Below are 18,187 nucleotides of genomic sequence, written 5' to 3' on the forward strand. Positions count from 1 at the left end.
CCTTGCACCTCTGCAGTAGGGCAGAGCACGAGCACACACATTTCATCTCCTTTGATTTCATGTTACTTCCTGTTCCAGAGCCCACATCGAAAGAGGCCGACGGAGCATCTCAAATCTGTCATCTCCCCAGTACCTATTCTAAAATGACCCTGCGTCCCTTCTATTGTGGCTCTTTTAGTGTCTACTGTTGCCAGTAACAGGGTAAATGTTAGATCTAACTTTGTAAAGTTCAATGTCCCGTAGGAAAAATCTAAGAAGTTTTACATTACATGGTAATTGTTGAGCTCACATGGCAGAGCAGCCAGAGGCTATAGTGATAAATACTTCAGAAATGCCAGATGGGGTCTCAGCATAATTATTTGGGTAATGTTATAAGAAGAGGGGTTTGGAAACCTTTGAAGATATTTAAATCTCCAGTCACCTTGCAGATGAGCTGAGCTGCTGGAAGTGTGTTTATCTGCTAGGGAAAAGACTGGTGAGTGAGTTCTCCTTATCAAAGCTGGTAGTTTAAAAAGCAGTCCCTTGCAGTTTCAGTTATGACAGCTGTTTCTGGGATATGAAGAGGTTTTTCGGAACTGTGGGCTCTCTATCCCATGTATCCAGCAGTGAAAGCTCTCATTTGTCTTCCCACCATCATGTTGATGCAGCTGGGTTTGACACTGCTTACCTCAGCACTTTTTTTTTTTTTTTTTTTGTTAAAAGGCAGAAGGCTTACTTGTGATCCCAGCCTTTTCCTATCAAATGACACTCAGCTAGTGGTTTTGGTGACTTATTTACTGGCACTAGCCCAGTAAAAACAAAAACGAACATTCACAACTAATAAATCCTTGAGCCTAGATAGCTTCAGCTGCATTGGTAGAATTACATCAGACTGTCCAGACTGATACCAACACTCCCTGGGAACCTGAATCCTAGCAAAGGAAGGGGGATGCCTCTATCTATTCTGTCCTCTGTGCTTTCACATGGGTTGTACATTGATCATGCAGCATACATGACAATTACATGCACAATACAAGAAAGGGAGTGCACCTTGAAAAAGAGGTTATTTTCTTCTCTCTTGCTTGTTGGATTTATTTGAGCAATTATAGTATAAACTAAATAGCACAAGAGTATAAATAGGTCACATAGCACAACATAAACTCCACCAGAGAGACTAGGCAAATGAAATTTTCCGTCTTTCTCAGCTGCAGTGAAGGACACCATTTTACTGCAAACAAAAGGTCAAAAAAGTTTAGCTAATGAAACTGTATGTTGTACAGTGCTGTGTACTTATGTTTCTTGCTTTTGCGTTGGCAAGGGGCGAAAAAAGCAAGATCACCCTGTGTACCAGTTAAGTGCTGTGAGATATTGAGGTGATGTGGTCTCCATGCTCTGTAAAGACAAAACAAAAAATCCACCGTTACACAGAGGTATCCTTTACAGTCCTAACATCTGCCCAGAAATGCACAAAATCTGAATGTTGGCACTGCTGTGCAGCAAGGTGTCTAGGAAAAAGGTAGCGAGAAGAAATGAGGGGGCCATTTGGTGCATAACTGTCTTCTAGAACAGCTGTATGGGAGGTATGTAGGGGAGGTTTCATTAAAGGGGAAAGTACAGGAAATATCCTAGATCTGACACATTTTCTTAAAAAAAAGTGCTTGATAAAGGAGGCATTCTGACATCTTCTGACATCTACTTACATGAAAGAGTTAAGAAGAGAAGGTATAATTAAAAGAATGATGGTTCTGCAGTCAAGTTTGGCAGCCAGGAGGTTGCAATTCAATGCCAATAGCTGCTGCAGGTTCTCTGCATGACCTTGGCTATGTCAAATCATTCAATCTTGCTTTGCCTCCATTTCCCATCAGTAATGTAAGAGCAATTCTTTTCTAGACTGTATTTGTTTTCTTTTGATTTTAGACCGTAAACGTAGCCATTTGTTTATTTAGACTTCTGGACAATGATTCATGTTTAAGTATCAGCACAGTGCAGTATAGATTGGAATTCTAATTTCCTAACGGATATTTACACAGGACAGATACTTCAAAATTTAAAAGTAGAAAAGCTGTTAGTGCAGCAGAAAACAGATACTACCCTGTAATAAAAAATACAGTAACTTGAGGAGGACGCTTTTCTTCCACATGGCACACCTAAAATGTTTACAAGTTGATTGATTTCTAGGAATTTCAAAAAATGAAGTAAAGGTATAAATTAACAATCTAAAACAAATCTATAGCATATGACGTAGAATTATTTCTCAAGCAATCTATTCCTTAAATCTTCCTTCTTCTGCCAGCTCAAATTTTATCCAACATTTCAGTTGTCTTCAGGAGTCATCTTCCTGCAGGTAAATCAGAGGTTTGTTTACATTTAAGCAAAGCAAATGTACTGACATTTTAATTATCAAAGGAATAGAAAGATATGGTTTCATCTCTGGAGATGAGTTGTATACTGTTACCAACATGTCACTATTCTCATAAGGTGCTCTGAATAGCATGTACTTCACAGGAGAGGTGTCTGTACTCCTGTGAGCACAACCACTTTTATTTCTGCAGATCAGAGAGATGAATTTCTAATGCTAGAGATTCAGTCTTGCTAAAAGAATTTGGGAAAAAAAAAAAAAAGTCCCTACATTCTCTTTAACATACATGATCATGGAATCATTAAGAAAGGAAAAGATTTCCAAGATCATCTGGTCCAACCATCCCCTTACCACCAATATCAACCGCTAAGCCATGTCCCTAAGCACCACGTCCAACCTTTCCTTAAACACCCCCAGGGACAGTGACTCCACCAACTCCCTGGACAACCCGTTCCAATGCCTGACTGCTCTTTCTGAGAAGAAATTTCTCCTTATTTCCAACCTAAACCTCCCCTGGTGCAACTTGAGGCCATTTCTATTGCTGGTTACCTGCGAGAAAAGGCCAACCCCCAGCTCCCCACAGCTTCCTTTCAGGTAGTTGTAGAGAGCAATAAGATCTCCCCCGAGCCGCTTGTTCTCCAGACTAAACAACCCCAGTTCCCTCAGCCGCTCCTCATGGGACTTGTGTTCCGGGCCCTTCACCAGCTTTGTAGCCCTTCTCTGGACACGTTCCAGGGCCTCAGTGTCCTTCTTGTAGGGGGGGGGGCCCAAAACTGAACATGGTACTCGAGGCGCAGCCTCACCAGAGCAGAGTACAGGGGGACGATCACCTCCCTGGTCCTGCTGGCTACACTGTTCCTGATACAAGCCAGGATGCTCTTGGCCTTCTTGGCCACCTGGGCACACTGCCGGCTCATGTTCAGGCGAGCATCAATCACCACCCCCAGATCCTTTTCCTCTGCACAGCTTTCCAGCCACTCTGCCCCAAGCCTGTAGCGCTGCATGGGGTTGGTGTGGCCAAAGTGCAGGACCCAGCACTTAGCCATGTTGAACCTCATCCCATTGGCCTCTGCCCATCGACCCAACCTGTCCAGGTCCCACTGCAGGGCCTTCCTACCCTCCAGAAGGTTGACACTTCCCCCCAGTTTGTTCCTGAGGGTGCACTCAATTCCCTCATCCAAGTCATCAATAAATATTTTAAAGAAAATGGGCCCCAACACCGACCCCTGGCGAACACCACTGGTGACGGTCGCCAGCTGGATTTCACTCCATTCACCACCACTCTCTGGGTCCAGCCATCTAGCCAGTTTTTAACCCAGGAAAGAGAGTGCCTGTCCAAGCCATGGGGTGCCAGCTTCTCCAGGAGAATATTGTGGGAGACCGTGTCAAAGGCCTTGCTGATATCTAGGTAGACTATGTCAGCAGCCTTTCCCTCATTCACCAGGCGGATAACCCAGTTATAGAAGGAGATGAGGTTGGTCTGGTAGGATTTCCCTTTCATGAACCCATACTGACTGAGCCTGATCCCCTGGTTGTCCCACATATGCTGCTTGATTGCATTCAAGATGACCTGTTCCATCACCTTTCCTGGCACCGAGGTCAGACTGACAGGCCTATAGTTCCTTGGGTCCTCTTTATTACCCTTCTTATAGATGGGTGTCACATTAGCAAGTCTCTGGTCATCTAGAACCTCTCTGGATGACCATGACTGCTGACAGATGATGGAAAGTGGCTTGGCAATCACATTTGCCAACTCCCTCAGCACCCTCAGGTGGATCCCATCTGGCCCCATGGACTTGTGACAGTCCAGGTGGAGCAGGAGGTCTCTAACAGTTTCCACCTGAACTGTGGGGGTTTCTTTTGCTCCCCATCCCAGACTCCTACCCTAAGGATAAGTAGTCTGACTAGTAAAGACAGATCTAAAGAAGGAATTGAGAACCTCAGCCTTTTCCTGACATTACTCAGTAGTCATGTTCCCTCCCTGCATCCAGTAAAGGATAGAGATTCTCCTTGGTGCTGCTCCTACTGTTAATATATTTTTAAAAACATTTTTTTGTTATCCTTTACCATAGTGGCCAGGCTGAGCTCATGCTATTACTGTTTGTAACATGTGCTGTATGGTATGTTACTGTAGAAATGTCAGTGTGTTTACTGACCATTGCAAATGCCATTGCCTGTCTAAAAAGTGGTCTCATACTTTCAGTATCTGTCTCTGCTGCAAAAATATCAATTTATATTTTCATTTTACTGGCTATAGTAATATAGTATAGTATAGTATATACAGCTATCACGTATAGAATATATATATTATATATAGTATATAGCTGTAGTGTATATACAGTTGTCATGAAGAAGAGACCTGGTTCTACCTTTCTACTCCTTTATTATTCATGACATGAAAGAGCAGAGATTCAAGTCCTACTTTCCTGTTATGAGATAAAGGAAATGATGGTTTCTGTTACACTGACAGTACTCCATCCAGAAGAGGGGAAAATGTTATATTTTTCTGCCATCCAGCATTCACTTGTTTTCATTTACATTAAATTAGACATCTAGATAAGACTAATGTGGAGCTGCAGACAGACCTTTTTAACAGCCACATCTTTATCCAGCAGAGTCCATAGACTCTTTGTCTATGTCAGAAGGGATCACTGTGTTCACCTAGGCTGACCTCCAGCCAAATGTACATCATTAGATTTCTCTAGAAGTTCTTGATTAATTGAAACAGGTCATGGGCTTGGACTGAGGATAAGTGATTATGCAGAGCATTAACTTCTCCCTGGAAGACAGATCTTCACAATTTTTATTTAAACTGGAAAACTAGCTCTGGAAAACAGTATGCCAAACAGATAAGTTTGTTCATCCTAGGAAGGATAGAATCTTACAATGTACTGGCATTAAATAGAATTGAAAAAGCTCTCACCAAGCATATCTGCCTTTTGAAATTCCTTCAAAAGTGGGATGTCAAATTTTACAAATGTTTTGTTCCCCTGCTTTTTCGCTCTCCCTTGATAAGTGATAATATCCTTCACTCCTTGTTTCTCTTCAGTCTTTTGACTGTAGATTTAAGTGGGAACCTGGACGTAATATTTCCTAACTAGTTGGGGATTTAATCAAGAGAGGATTCTCTTAAGACCAAGTTCAGCCATGGGTCAGGGTCCCATCTAGTCCCTCTAAAGCAGCCGATGGGTAATACTCTGTGCAACAAGTTGCTCCAGACTCCTATCAGGTTATCTGTTCTTTCCTGGGCTGAATCAGACCAGAAAGAAACTGCTGTACAGAGAACTTGGAGGTAATTCCCTGAATTTGGAGAAATGTTTACAATAACCCAGGTCAGAAATGAGAGGACTTAAGTGGCATGCAAAAAATAGTAGTACATTAAACTTTTCTGCTTCTTCTTTCTACAACATGCTAGGAAGAAATATGATTTATGTCTAGATATATGAAAATCACCAGTCATTTAACCTCTACTCCTAAATAAGTCACTGCACCTAAATAAGCATTGACACTGTACTCAGCCAAGAGCTATAATTCTGCACCTGAAGTCATTGGAGGTCAATGAAATGATTGCATTGCCTGGAAGCTGTTTGCTATCAATCATAGACACAGTGCTGCATTTTGTCCTTAAGTGCTTATTCAGCAAAAACACAGGTACATGAAGCTAGATAAGAATTTAAAGACATTGGTAAAATTAAAAAAATATGCAGAATTAAACAATAAAATACAGCACTATATATGCAAATTTCTAAGCAAATTCTGAGAAAAAAATACACATAAGGGAAAAAGTCAGGATATTAAATACAAATTAATGCACACATTAATGCAACTATACATGCACAAATACCGAGTTAAGCATTTTTCCAAAAGCAAAATCTTTCTCCAATACGCGGAGTACAAATAGCAGTTATTCAGCTTTCTAAGGGAATGGAAGATTTTTTTTTTCTTACGTCAAATGACCAGAATAACTTAAAAAGAACTCAGTGCTTAAGCTTTCTTTTTATTTTACTTTGTACTTTTAAGTCTACAGGGATGAGCTAGACCATTTATAGAGATGAAACTCTCTAGCTAATACCTAACAGTCCAGGGTAATTCCTTACTATCTCTTGCTCAACAATCCTCTGCTAACATGTACATGCATTACATTTCTCAGTTACTTTTTGCAGTGGGATACAGTACAGACTTGAATTGCCTGGGCCCAGAGTGACTCAGATGCAGTTCTTGGTCCAATGCTACACAATTCCTGTGTGGTCTTGGATGTTTTTCTTGAACTCTTTGCATCTCAGTTTTCCATTTGTACCAGAGGTGGATAACAGACTTAATCTCCCACCCTTATTCTGTCTTTCATATTTAGACTCTAAAGTCATCAGGAAAAGCATTCCACTGTTGATTTGGATAGCTAAAAAATCAGGGTCATGATCATCTGGACAGACTGGAGAGCTGGGCAATCACCAACTGTATGAAGTTGAACAAGAGCAAGTGCCAGGTCCTGCACCTGGGAAGTGGCAACCCTGGCCGTACGTACAGACTGGGCGACGAGACACTGGAGAACAGCCCTGCAGACAGGGATCTGGGGGTTGTGGTTGACGGCAAGTTAAATACGAGCCAGCAGTGTGCCCTGCCAGCCAGGAGTTCCAACTGTATCCTGAACGGCATTACTAGTTGGTTGAGGGAAGTGATTGTCCCGCTCTACTCTGCACTGGTGCGGCCTCACCTCGAGTACTGTGTGCAGTTCTGGGCACCACAGTACAAAAAGGATGTGAAAGTATTGGAGAGCATCCAGAAGAGGGCTACGAAGCTGGTGAAGGGCCTAGAGGGGAAGACATGAGGAGTGGCTGAGGTCACTTGGCCTGTTCAGCTAGGAAAAGAAGAGGCTGAGGGGAGACCTCATCATGGCTTCCTCGCGAGGGGGAGTGGAAGGGCAGGCACTGATCTATTCTCTTTATTGACCAGTGATAGGACCCGAGGGAATGGTGTCAAGCTGCAACAAGGAAGGTTCAAGCTGCATATCAGGAAAGCGTTCTTCACTGAGAGGGGTGTCGCGCACTGGAACAGGCTCCCCAGGGACCTAGTCATGGCACCTAGCCTGCTGGAGTTTAAGAAGCGTTTGGACTGTGCACTTAGTCACATGGTCTGAATTTCTGGGTAGACCTGTGTGGTGTCAAGAGTTGGACTCGATGATCCTTATGGGTCCCTTCGAACTCGGGATATTCGATGATTCTATGATTCTGTGATCTTAGTTAGAGCTGCCGTACAATACTGCAGTTCATGTTACTATTACAGTTGCCACCATCATCATCATTGCTATTACTACAATGTGTCCTGTAAGTATGATTACATGAGTAGTTGTTTTGCCTGTAGAGACACATGCTGCTTCAACCCACAACAGTTGATCTGGTGTTATTAGAACAGCTCTTAAGCTCAGTTGACCCTGCCAACACCATTGAGACAATACAGTAAACATGAGTTAAAGGCTGAGAAACCTCTGTAGCATACCTGATGTTTGCCAAGAAATACATCAAAAAGTAGGGTTCAAAATCTCTAAAAAGAATCTCAAGTCTTGTAACAGACAGTATAAATAGGTAGGAGCTACAGTTCCTCTTGAAAGATGCATTAAATATTTTATCCTCCCATGCTAGCATTACTTTTGCTTGCCAGTCTCACCAATGGAAAGGAAATAGACTGCAGAGCTTGTAAGTTCTATTTTTGAACTGATCCATGAAAGACAGGGTGGATTTTCCAAGCAGATCAAAAGTAGAAAAAGACAATGATAGGCTGGCAAGATGGTACAAAGTTAGCAATCCATTCAACATCCAGACTGAAAACATCCATAAGGGAGTGGATATGGATAATAGACAATATAATGTACAGCATACAGTAGCCCTGATGTATATATGCATCAATGAAATCAACAGAAATGCTAGAGTTTGGACCTGCCTCTCAAAGGACTCTAAAACTGAAGACCATTGTAGTAAGTGGCATTTAGTCTGAACATTTTTTTTTCCATATCAGGAGAGAGCAGTGGAAAGCTGGGAATAGGATGCTGTACTGTGTCATGGCAAAAGGAAATTTTTTTCTTAAACAAAATTCTACAATAGCTTATGCAAACAGTCTAACAGTATAAACGGCATATCAGCATAAACAGACTGTCATATTCTCAGATCAGTTTATTTCCAGAGATAAAGATAAGTCAAGAGTATGAGCTTTTTGCCCAGAATTTTATTTTTTTTTCCCCATGAAATATAAAGTCGTTAGTTTTCTCTGTTGTACCTCCTTTTATCACCAAAAATACTTGATAGGGCACACTAAATCTCCCACTTTCAAAGAATATCACCCCTTCAAGAGAATTCAGTAAAAGATACTGTGCCATCATTTTCTCCAGGGTTACAGAATCACAGAATCACAGAATCACAGAATTGTAGGGGTTGGAAGGGACCTCAAGAGATCATCGGGTCCAAACCCCCTGCCAAAGCAGGTTCCCTAGAACAGATTGCCCAGGTAGACGTCCAGATGGGCCTTCAATATCTCCAGAGAAGAAGACTCCACAACCTCCCTGGGCAGCCTGTTCCAGTGCTCCGTCAACCTTACTGTGAAGAAATTATTTTGCACATTGGTGAAGAACTTCCTGTGATCAATTCTGCGGCCACAGCCCCTTGTCCTGTCCACACAAACCACTGAAAAGAGGTTGGCCAAATACCTCTTTCTCCCACACTTAGGATATTTGTAAACATTAATAAGATCCCCTCTCAGTACAATACAAATACCCAGTGTTGAAATGTACATCTAAAGTATTAGGTCAAGGTAACTATCTAAAGATATTTTTATTCTTAGTAATCTCTCACCAACATCCCATTCAGCAGTTATTTGACAAATGGTTACATATGCACGATGTAAGTTTTGCAAAGTTAAATGTCCCAGTACTGTTGGTATCACTGAATGGTTGATTGTCTTCAAATCTTTCTAGCAATGGAAGAGTAAAAAACATCTTAGAGAGCCAAATTATGCTTCTTTATGTGCCTTATTTCAGGAATTTAAAGGAGAGGCTGGTATGGCTGCAAAGTAATGCATAGCTCTAACAACCATTTTATAATTCCTTAACATCAAAGTCACACAATGTCTGTCTACTGAGGTATCTACAAAAATAAGCATTTCTTCCCTGTCCAACCACTAATGTGTGAAAAATAAAAGGTGGGATATGCACAGAGAGGTTTTACTGAGAATAATAATTTCTTTCTGCTTCTCTGGGGAGTGGGGAAATTTTATTTTCTAAGTTTTTATTATTTTTTTTTAAGCTGATGTTAATTTCTTTCTGAGTGGACCACATGTAATATGTGTGCTTCTGGAAAGACACAAGAATGATCTAAGATAAAGGAATGTTTTATTCAAAACAAAATACCAAATCAGTAAATCTGTCAGCGCTTCTCCCATACTTCACCTTCTCATGCTATTGTTTATTACTGAGGGTACTATATAGGGCCACAGACATGACTTTGCTGACAAACCTTGTGGCCTGACTGGGCCCTGAAGATGTGGATGGGGACACTGCTGTCACATCAAAGTACTGAGTTGCTCAACCATTCAGGAAGAAGTGTATGTTTCCTCATGCTTACTGTAATACATTATGCTCTTTTGTTTTTCACTGCACCTAACCATGGCAAGTTAATGTCACTAGCACTGGTCCAGCATTCAAAGTAATCTATTTTTCCAACTATCCTACAAACAACAGTCTGCCAAAAGGGGTTGGTCTCAGAGTCTAATTCCTGTTGCATTTGCACAGCAGCTGGGAGTAGTCTGCTTTTTCACAAATTAGATGCATGACAAAAAGTATGAGGTGTTTACTATATTTGCCTCTCTAGTTAGAGCACCTTTGCAACACAAATGCAGTAAAGTAGAAGAATTTAGGCAGAATGCTTTATTTTGCTTCCAACAGCTGCATCCTATCATCCTTGTATCATCTTGTCCATTAATAGGAGAAGAAAAGAAGAGCCCTTTATTTTCACTCACACGTTGTCTTTACTTTACTCCAGCAAAACGTCTTTGGATTAAACAAATCATGCCAAGACATGAAACCCGTCACTTGCCTCAAATTCCCAAAGTGCATGTTCCACTAGTCTTCATTAAAAATAAAAAGAGATACACACAAACATAACCCCTCATTTAGATAGCAACTGCAATAATTCGAGCACAAACATGTAAGTTCCAAAATGTGCAAGTCATAAGTTCTTCTGTATCATGAAAATTTTATTAGGAACAGCACTTGACTCTGTATTCATAGCAATATCCTTAGGCATTCTGGAAAGGAAAATAGTTTTCTCTGCTGTGAACTGTATATATTTTCCAAACCTGGGTTCTCAAAGGGAAAGTCTTCACCATACTGACCAGGGAAAGCAGCTTTGCTGTCTTCACTGGAAGAGGGAGGTGAAAACATTGCTTCAGTCATACTGATCAAAGGATCAGACTGCAGAAGGGAGGCTAAGAGAATGGTAGAGGCTAATACAGAAGAGCATTAAAGTTTCCTCCTCTTTCAAATATATGAGCAACTCCCATAACAGAATCTTCAAAACACCATCTGGAGCTGACCAAAGGCCCAAACTGATGCAGCTTTTGAAAAAATGCCTCAAATCTAGCCTCCTCTGCAGACCAGGCACAACATGAAGCATTTCATTTGAAAAGATCTTCCCTCCGATTGTTGTAGGCATGACCTTTTCCTATCTAGCCTCCGATGTGCCAGAGGGTAGGAAGGCCCTGCAGAGAGACCTGGACAGGTTGGGTCAATGGGCAGAGGCCAATGGGATGAGGTTCAACATGGCTAAGTGCTGGGTCCTGCACTTTGGCCACACCAACCCCATGCAGCGCTACAGGCTTGGGGCAGAGTGGCTGGAAAGCTGTGCAGAGGAAAAGGATCTGGGGTTGGTGATTGATGCTCGCCTGAACATGAGCCGGCAGTGTGCCCAGGTGGCCAGGAAGGCCAACAGCATCCTGGCTTGTATCAGGAACAGTGTAGCCAGCAGGACCAGGGAGGTGATCGTCCCCCTGTACTCTGCTCTGGTGAGGCTGCGCCTCGAGTACCATGTTCAGTTTTGGGCCCCCCCCTACAAGAAGGACACTGAGGCCCTGGAACGTGTCCAGAGAAGGGCTACGAAGCTGGTGAAGGGCCCGGAACACAAGTCCTGTGAGGAGTGGCTGAGGGAACTGGGGTTGTTTAGTCTGGAGAACAAGCGGCTTGGGGGAGATCTTATTGCTCTCTACAACTACCTGAAAGGAAGCTGTGGGGAGCTGGGGGTTGGCCTTTTCTCGCAGGTAACCAGCAATAGAAATGGCCTCAAGTTGCACCAGGGGAGGTTTAGGTTGGAAATAAGGAGAAATTTCTTCTCAGAAAGAGCAGTCAGGCATTGGAACGGGTTGTCCAGGGAGTTGGTGGAGTCACTGTCCCTGGGGGTGTTTAAGGAAAGGCTGGACATGGTGCTTAAGGAGGTGGTTTAGTGGGTGACATTGGTGGTAGCGTGAGAGTTGTACCAGACGATCTTGATGGTCTTTTCCAACCTTAATGATTCTATGTTTCTATAATGCAATTGGAGGGTTTTTTTTCAAATTTAAGAAGATAGCTTCTGCTATGGTCTCTATCTTCATTACAAAGCTTACCATCAACTCTCTTTGCTTGCTTTGTGCTGTTATACTTCTGTCCAGTCATCAGAAGCAGAGCTTAAAAAAAAAAAAAAAAAAAGATTAAAAAAAAATAAAACTCAATGTGCTCTGCTAAAATAACCCACACCAGCAGGAATTTTCATTAATTAGATGTAAGCATGGACACTAGTAAATCACAGCAGAGAAAGACAGGAGAGGCAAAAAAAAATAATCTCACCTGCACTTTGTGATATTATATGTTATTAAAATGGAAGGAGATGTTCCACAGACAAGTTTATACACTTCTGATTCATTTGATATACCTTCTTGAATTATTCCTGTGCTATATATATATTCTTCTCATGCATGGGTAAGAACGGAAGAGGAAAAACAAGGACAAGATACCAGTGATCATATTATTCTTTTAAAACATTTTACAAGTCAAGTGGAAACAGATTTTCATCCCAAAGGTTACTGACATAATACTCCAGTTTCATCGTATATTCCTAAGAATTGTTCTTCTGAAAAACTGTAGTAGCAGATTGCTAATATCTCCCATGCAGGACAATTCACAGCACATGCTCCCCTCTGAGTGTATGACAACATTTGGAAAGCGTCTCAGCTTACTAAATTTAAAGTTAACATTTGGCAGGTTCTTCAGGGCTCAAGTTTGGCAAGCATTCTATAATAAACAAAGTGGCATTATTTTTCATCATATTTAAAAATATAATTCCATGAAGATTTAAAGGTGCTTTGGGGTAAGAGGCCCTGCATTAGTTCATCCTCTTTTTGCAGGAGGAGACCCAATTTATATAAATAAGTTCTATTTTAATTACTGTGCCAGAAACCCTTGTTTTGACTCTGGTATTTCAGTTGTTTGCAATTCATTTTGCTTAAATTGTCCCTAAAAAGAAAATTCCAAAAGAATTCAAAGAAAAGGGACTAGTCTGTTACTTTGCTTTGAGTATGAGCTTTTCCAGACAGATTCTGCAGAGCTATCCACAGGGGAGCCAGTTGTTGAGCTACTATTACTTGAATGGTTTTCAGCTCTAGTGTTTTCCCCAGGGTTAACAAGACAGTTTGGTCAAAAATAACCTTAAATACAAAGAAGGGGAGGGAGGAGGGAGGTATCCAATATTATTTAAAAAAAAAGAAAAAAAGGTAAAAAAAAAAGTTTCAGGGACCAGCTTGCACTGGAAAATCTAGGACATCCAAAGTCAAGCTAGAGCTTCAACTCTCAAATAAAAACTTCTTGGAAGACAATAAAGGCACAGTAGGACAAGTTAAGGACAATGTTGCAACCTTATCTTTGATTCTCTGGCTTCAACCAGTCTGTGTCATATCCTTAGTGCCACAAAGCAGACGAACTGTTAATTGCATTGAATTAAATGGAACAGGTACTTTATATTTACATACAAAGATTTCACTTTATAGTGAGCAACTTAAAAAGCCCATATAAGAAAAAATGTCAGTGTTCATTATTCTGCAAGGTTAATATACACAGATATAATAGGGACAGACAAGCCTTTTACAGTCCACATAAGTGCTGTCTTAAGTCCATGGTACATTGCACCTGGCTCTAGTTTGAAGGGACATCTACAGGTACATCTGCACATTTGAAGACAGAAAATGCTGAGCAAGTCTCAGCTCTACATTACACACGTAGGAAATGCACTCTCAACATGAATGTACACCAGATCACACTCTTTGGACCTAGTTCAGATGCACTCACTTCTGCTAGGATCAGCTCTTTCATAAGTCTTATATCCTCACCTATACTAACGATGAGTTCTCTATAAAACTTAAGACATCTTAGCCCAAGGGTACGTTAACAATAGGTCTCCTGCACATATATTTTCTGTGGTTTCTGTTATTACTCACTAAATATGCTCTCATTAAGGTTCTGGCAAAATTCCCTTAACTTCATATATATATACATATATATATATATATACACACACACACACACACACGTATACATACATACATAGAAGGCCAAGAGGTAACTTTTTATAAAGCTGTTTAAACACAGATCCAAAGAGTTGACATTACTTAGATAGAGATACTGTTTATCTTTGACAACAAAGCTTAGGCAAAGATAGGTGGCAAGCGCCTGAGCATAAGGGCTGCTCCTGAGCTCATGGTGAGTGTCCTCAGAGGGTGCTTCTTACAGTGCAGATGCAATGTCTTTGGCAAAAGATGGTTCATTTCAGTGGTTTCCTTTGCAGCACATGATGAAATTACTTTGTACACACACCATAAAACCAGCAGGTATATTCTTCCCCATGGAGCCTGCAGATATACAGCATATATTGCCAGTTCACTGCAGTTGGTAGCCGCTTTCATTTACTAAGCTTTTCTGGCTCTAGGTCCTAGAAGATTTGAGAAGTACTAAGTGTCTGTGTTAAATAATAATGACACTATCTTATTTCAAGTGCCACAAATAAGCAGCACCATTATTTCTGGTAGACAAGACGGTGAATCCAGCAGCCCCCAATTTTCTGCGCATTCCGGTTGCATCACTCAGAAGTATAAAGCCTGGTCTCAGTAAATACAAAGTTACCCGTAACTATACCATAATACAGTTTCCTCACCAGCAATTACATGTCAGACTGATCATTCTACCCTAGTCCTTTTGTCTGCTACTTTTAACATGTCACAAAGCTTCCTGTTCAAGGACCGCCTAACCTTTCACTCGTTGTAGCTAGTCAGCCCTTATACACTGCCCTTCTTTAACACATGCACATGCTGCTTTGTTCTCTGTGCAACTGACACCCAGTATGTTATCTCAGCCCTGCTGCTGGGGTTTTTAGAGAGGGTTTCCTTCCAGAACCATGGCTCCTGCTCTGCTCTAGCAGCACATCTCTCTCTTTTTATTTTTTATTTTTTATTTTTTATTTTTTATTTTTTATTTTTTTTTATTTTGTGTGTGTGTGTGTGTGTGTGTCCTAGTGGGATTTCAGAGCCCTCTACCAGCTGAGACTTGCACAAGGAGTTAACACAGAACCCAGGATGGGGACCGCAAGTCTGCTGGAGCAGTGTACCCATGGGGAGAAATGAGGAAGGCAAGAAGTCATGGAATTGGTTCCTTTTGTTTTACTCCATAGCAGGTCAAGAGCACTTCCACTAAAATCACTGATATGACTGAGTATATCATGCTCATACCATTCTGAGTTCTGGGAGGTCAGGTTCTGGTTTCCAAATGCCTATTTAATGTTCTTGACAGAACGCTCTTGCAGGCTACGTAAGACACTACTGAATAAGTGACATTCTTTTCCTGAGAGCTTTCTGTCATTACTACTGTCAAGATAGTTCTTTCTGATCTTGATCATGTGGCAAAAAGTTGGCACTCTTCTGTATAAAATTTATATTGAGTTCCCTTTGGATGATAAGCAAAAGGAAGTTAAAGGATGATCTATTGCAGCAGATTAAGGCATAAGTATGGACTGACAATTCCTTTAGACAGCACTTATTATTTTTCTTTTTCCTGCTTCTGGATTTCTTTATCATTGAAGTTTTCAGCTAAAGACCATTCCAGAGATTCAAGCACATACAGTAAAACTATATAACATGAAAAATAATGCTAAACACACTACATGACTTCATTTGTTGCAATAAACTAATTATTGACTTCACCCTTTATGGAATCATTGATAAAATCTGTTTCTTTTTCCTTATCAGTCCACTCATCCCCACAATTCTTGTTCTCCCTGATTCCAGCAAAGGTATTTCAGATTTAAATTACTAAGTACAGTCAAAATGCACTATCTGGATATTTTTTTGCCTGGATATGATACAAAGTTGACCAGATGCACTGAATGGTCTTTATTATCAACAAGATGTTATGTGCGCAGTGCTTTTGTTATGAATTTACTGCACATGCACAAAGCACAACTTATAATGGGTCATAATTAATTCAAATCCATTTTTTTTTCCAGTGGAACTCTGAAGAAATCCTAATCTATGAAAACAATTCCCATTCTGATTTTTTCCCCTTGTTTTGCACTCGCAATAGACCTTTTAGAAAAGAACACTGCAAAAATGGATATGTAAACAAAGATAATGTGTGTTGCTTCTTTTTTACTGTGCTGTACTCAGGTAAAATTAATTTGGTTGAACTCTAGGATTCATTACAAAGGCTTCAAGTAGAGAAACAGCCTGGAAAATTTGAGTTATGGTCCCAACATATATGAAGAGTACATTAAGGCTAACCTTGTAGCTGATATCTTCATAAAGAGTTTTCTTACTTCTACACAGAGAAACTACATTTTTTCATAAGGTGCTTATACCTATTGTTTTATTCTGCTAATTCTCATCTTTTCTGGTACTCCGCAATCCCAACCTCCCCATACATTTAAAATATAAAGTTAAAAAAAAAAATATGTAAAAAGTAGCTTTGTAAGCTACATGAGTGGACTTTAAGTTAAGTCCTGGTTAACCAGCTTAGAAATCCATATGGTCCTCACCACCACAGATCTGAACATGTCGCTGTATAATATATCTCACAATCTAATACAGGTTAATGATTTGCTGAAGTATACTGCTTCCAGTTTACAAATGGGAACATTACACCTGCACAGCTTAAGCTACTTGTCTAAGTTCAAAAAGGATGTTTGCAGTAGCATAAGGCAAATCTTGCCAACCGTAGAACAATGCCTTAGCTGACACAACCATTCTTACCTGTACTTCAGTTGAGGTCAAAGGCTCTATATACACACAACCTTGTTCTGTTCTTAAGCAGCAGAAAATTCCATCAGTTGCATTTTCTTCTCACAAAAACCTTTTAAATCTTGGGTTGGACAGTCAAAGTAGCAGGGATGAAAATCAATGAAAAAGCACCTCTCAGTCCTGCTTTGTCCATGAGGAAGACAGTCAAGTAAACAGCTGCTAAAGACAGGAATTTCAAGAACATATGTATGGAACTCATCCGCCACTCCTGTCCCAATAACAGTGTAAGCAGTAAAACTGGACAAGTTTCTAAACTAGGCACATCAGGTTAACTCATGGATTATTTTGTTTTAAGCAGCTGAAGTCCCAGACCTTCATTCTCAAATTTTGAAATTAAAGTGAGACATCAACACACATACATAAAAAATCTAAAATGCATGAGTCTTGGTGAAACAGATTACTTACACATGTAGGTTTTTCATAGCACAAGAATAGAAGAACAAGGTAGGAATTGCAGAGCAGTTTACTTCCCATGACTAAACCACAAGAATAAAATTACAGGAAAAGAATTATGACATGCCGTGTCTCAGTACATGTGCCATCTATATCCCATAGAAGAAAGCAGTTTATTATACAGAACACTAAGACATCTTTTTTCTATTTTGGGTAAGCATCTAAGCCACTGACACACTTTTCCAAGGAAAAAAGTTTCACCCATTTTTATTTAAACATCTCACTTCTGAAATATTTTGTGTAATTAAGCATGGAAATAGAATTAGCATTTCTAAACACATCACTTCTGGAAGCCATCTTGCTGAAAACTGACCTTGGTATCATTTATTCTGAATAGTTCAGTCAGCTGCGTAGGATTTATAAGGTTCATTATACCAAAGTGAAAGCATAGAAGAATTTTCAGGCCAGATTCTTCTCCTACTTGACACTCTGGATAGTACTTTTCTCTACAAGCAGCTCCACCAATATTGAAATTTATAAACTGTTCAGGATTAATACAGTAAAAAGAAAGCTGGGTCACAACATAACAAAAAGGTGTGACAAACATAAAGAACGAGACAAAGGCAGAACCTAGAACCTGTAATGATGACATTGAAATTTTCCTTGAATTACAGGCAGTATTCTTAAGCTGTCATTTAGTCAAAGTTTATCATCAGGTAGAGTAAGCATCAGTAAATTGGCAAGGATAAGAAAGACACAGGAGTTCAGGACAAGGCATTTGCCTAACATCGCCCTAACATGGTTTGCAGAGAGTTTTAAAATTTCTAAAACAATCTTAGTGATATGCCAGAAAGGACAAACAAATAGGTATCTTAACTCCAAAGTTTGCACATCTACTTTAGTAAGCACTACATCTGGATTGCATCCTGGAGTGGATGGGGAACGTACAATGAACCACAAACCATAAATCCAGAGCATATCCCAGAAAGAAGCTATATACACACAAGGCAGTAGGGATGGTAATTTCCAGATGGCTCTGCAAGAGCCTGAACTGAACTCCTCCAAGAGTTTCAGTGACTGTCCATTCAGTTTAGCAAAACATGTTGA

At 40.5% G+C, this 18,187-nt stretch overlaps 1 long non-coding RNA gene across 1 annotated transcript in view; it reads right to left on the reverse strand.

The window, feature by feature from the left end:
- Positions 1-1,043: 1,043 nt before the first annotated feature.
- Positions 1,044-18,187, reverse strand: part of LOC308185493 — a 19,543-nt gene continuing 2,399 nt past the window's right edge. The window contains exons 1-3 of the long non-coding RNA XR_013943416.1: positions 12,198-18,187; positions 11,978-12,037; positions 1,044-2,317 (exon numbers count right to left, since the gene is read on the reverse strand). The exon at positions 12,198-18,187 is cut by the window's right edge and continues 2,399 nt beyond it. This is a non-coding gene — a long non-coding RNA (uncharacterized lncRNA). The remainder of the gene's footprint in view (positions 2,318-11,977; positions 12,038-12,197) is intronic.

Source organism: Anser brachyrhynchus (genome assembly GCF_964034855.1).
Source record: "Anser brachyrhynchus genome assembly, chromosome: Z".
Classification (NCBI taxonomy): domain Eukaryota; kingdom Metazoa; phylum Chordata; class Aves; order Anseriformes; family Anatidae; genus Anser; species Anser brachyrhynchus.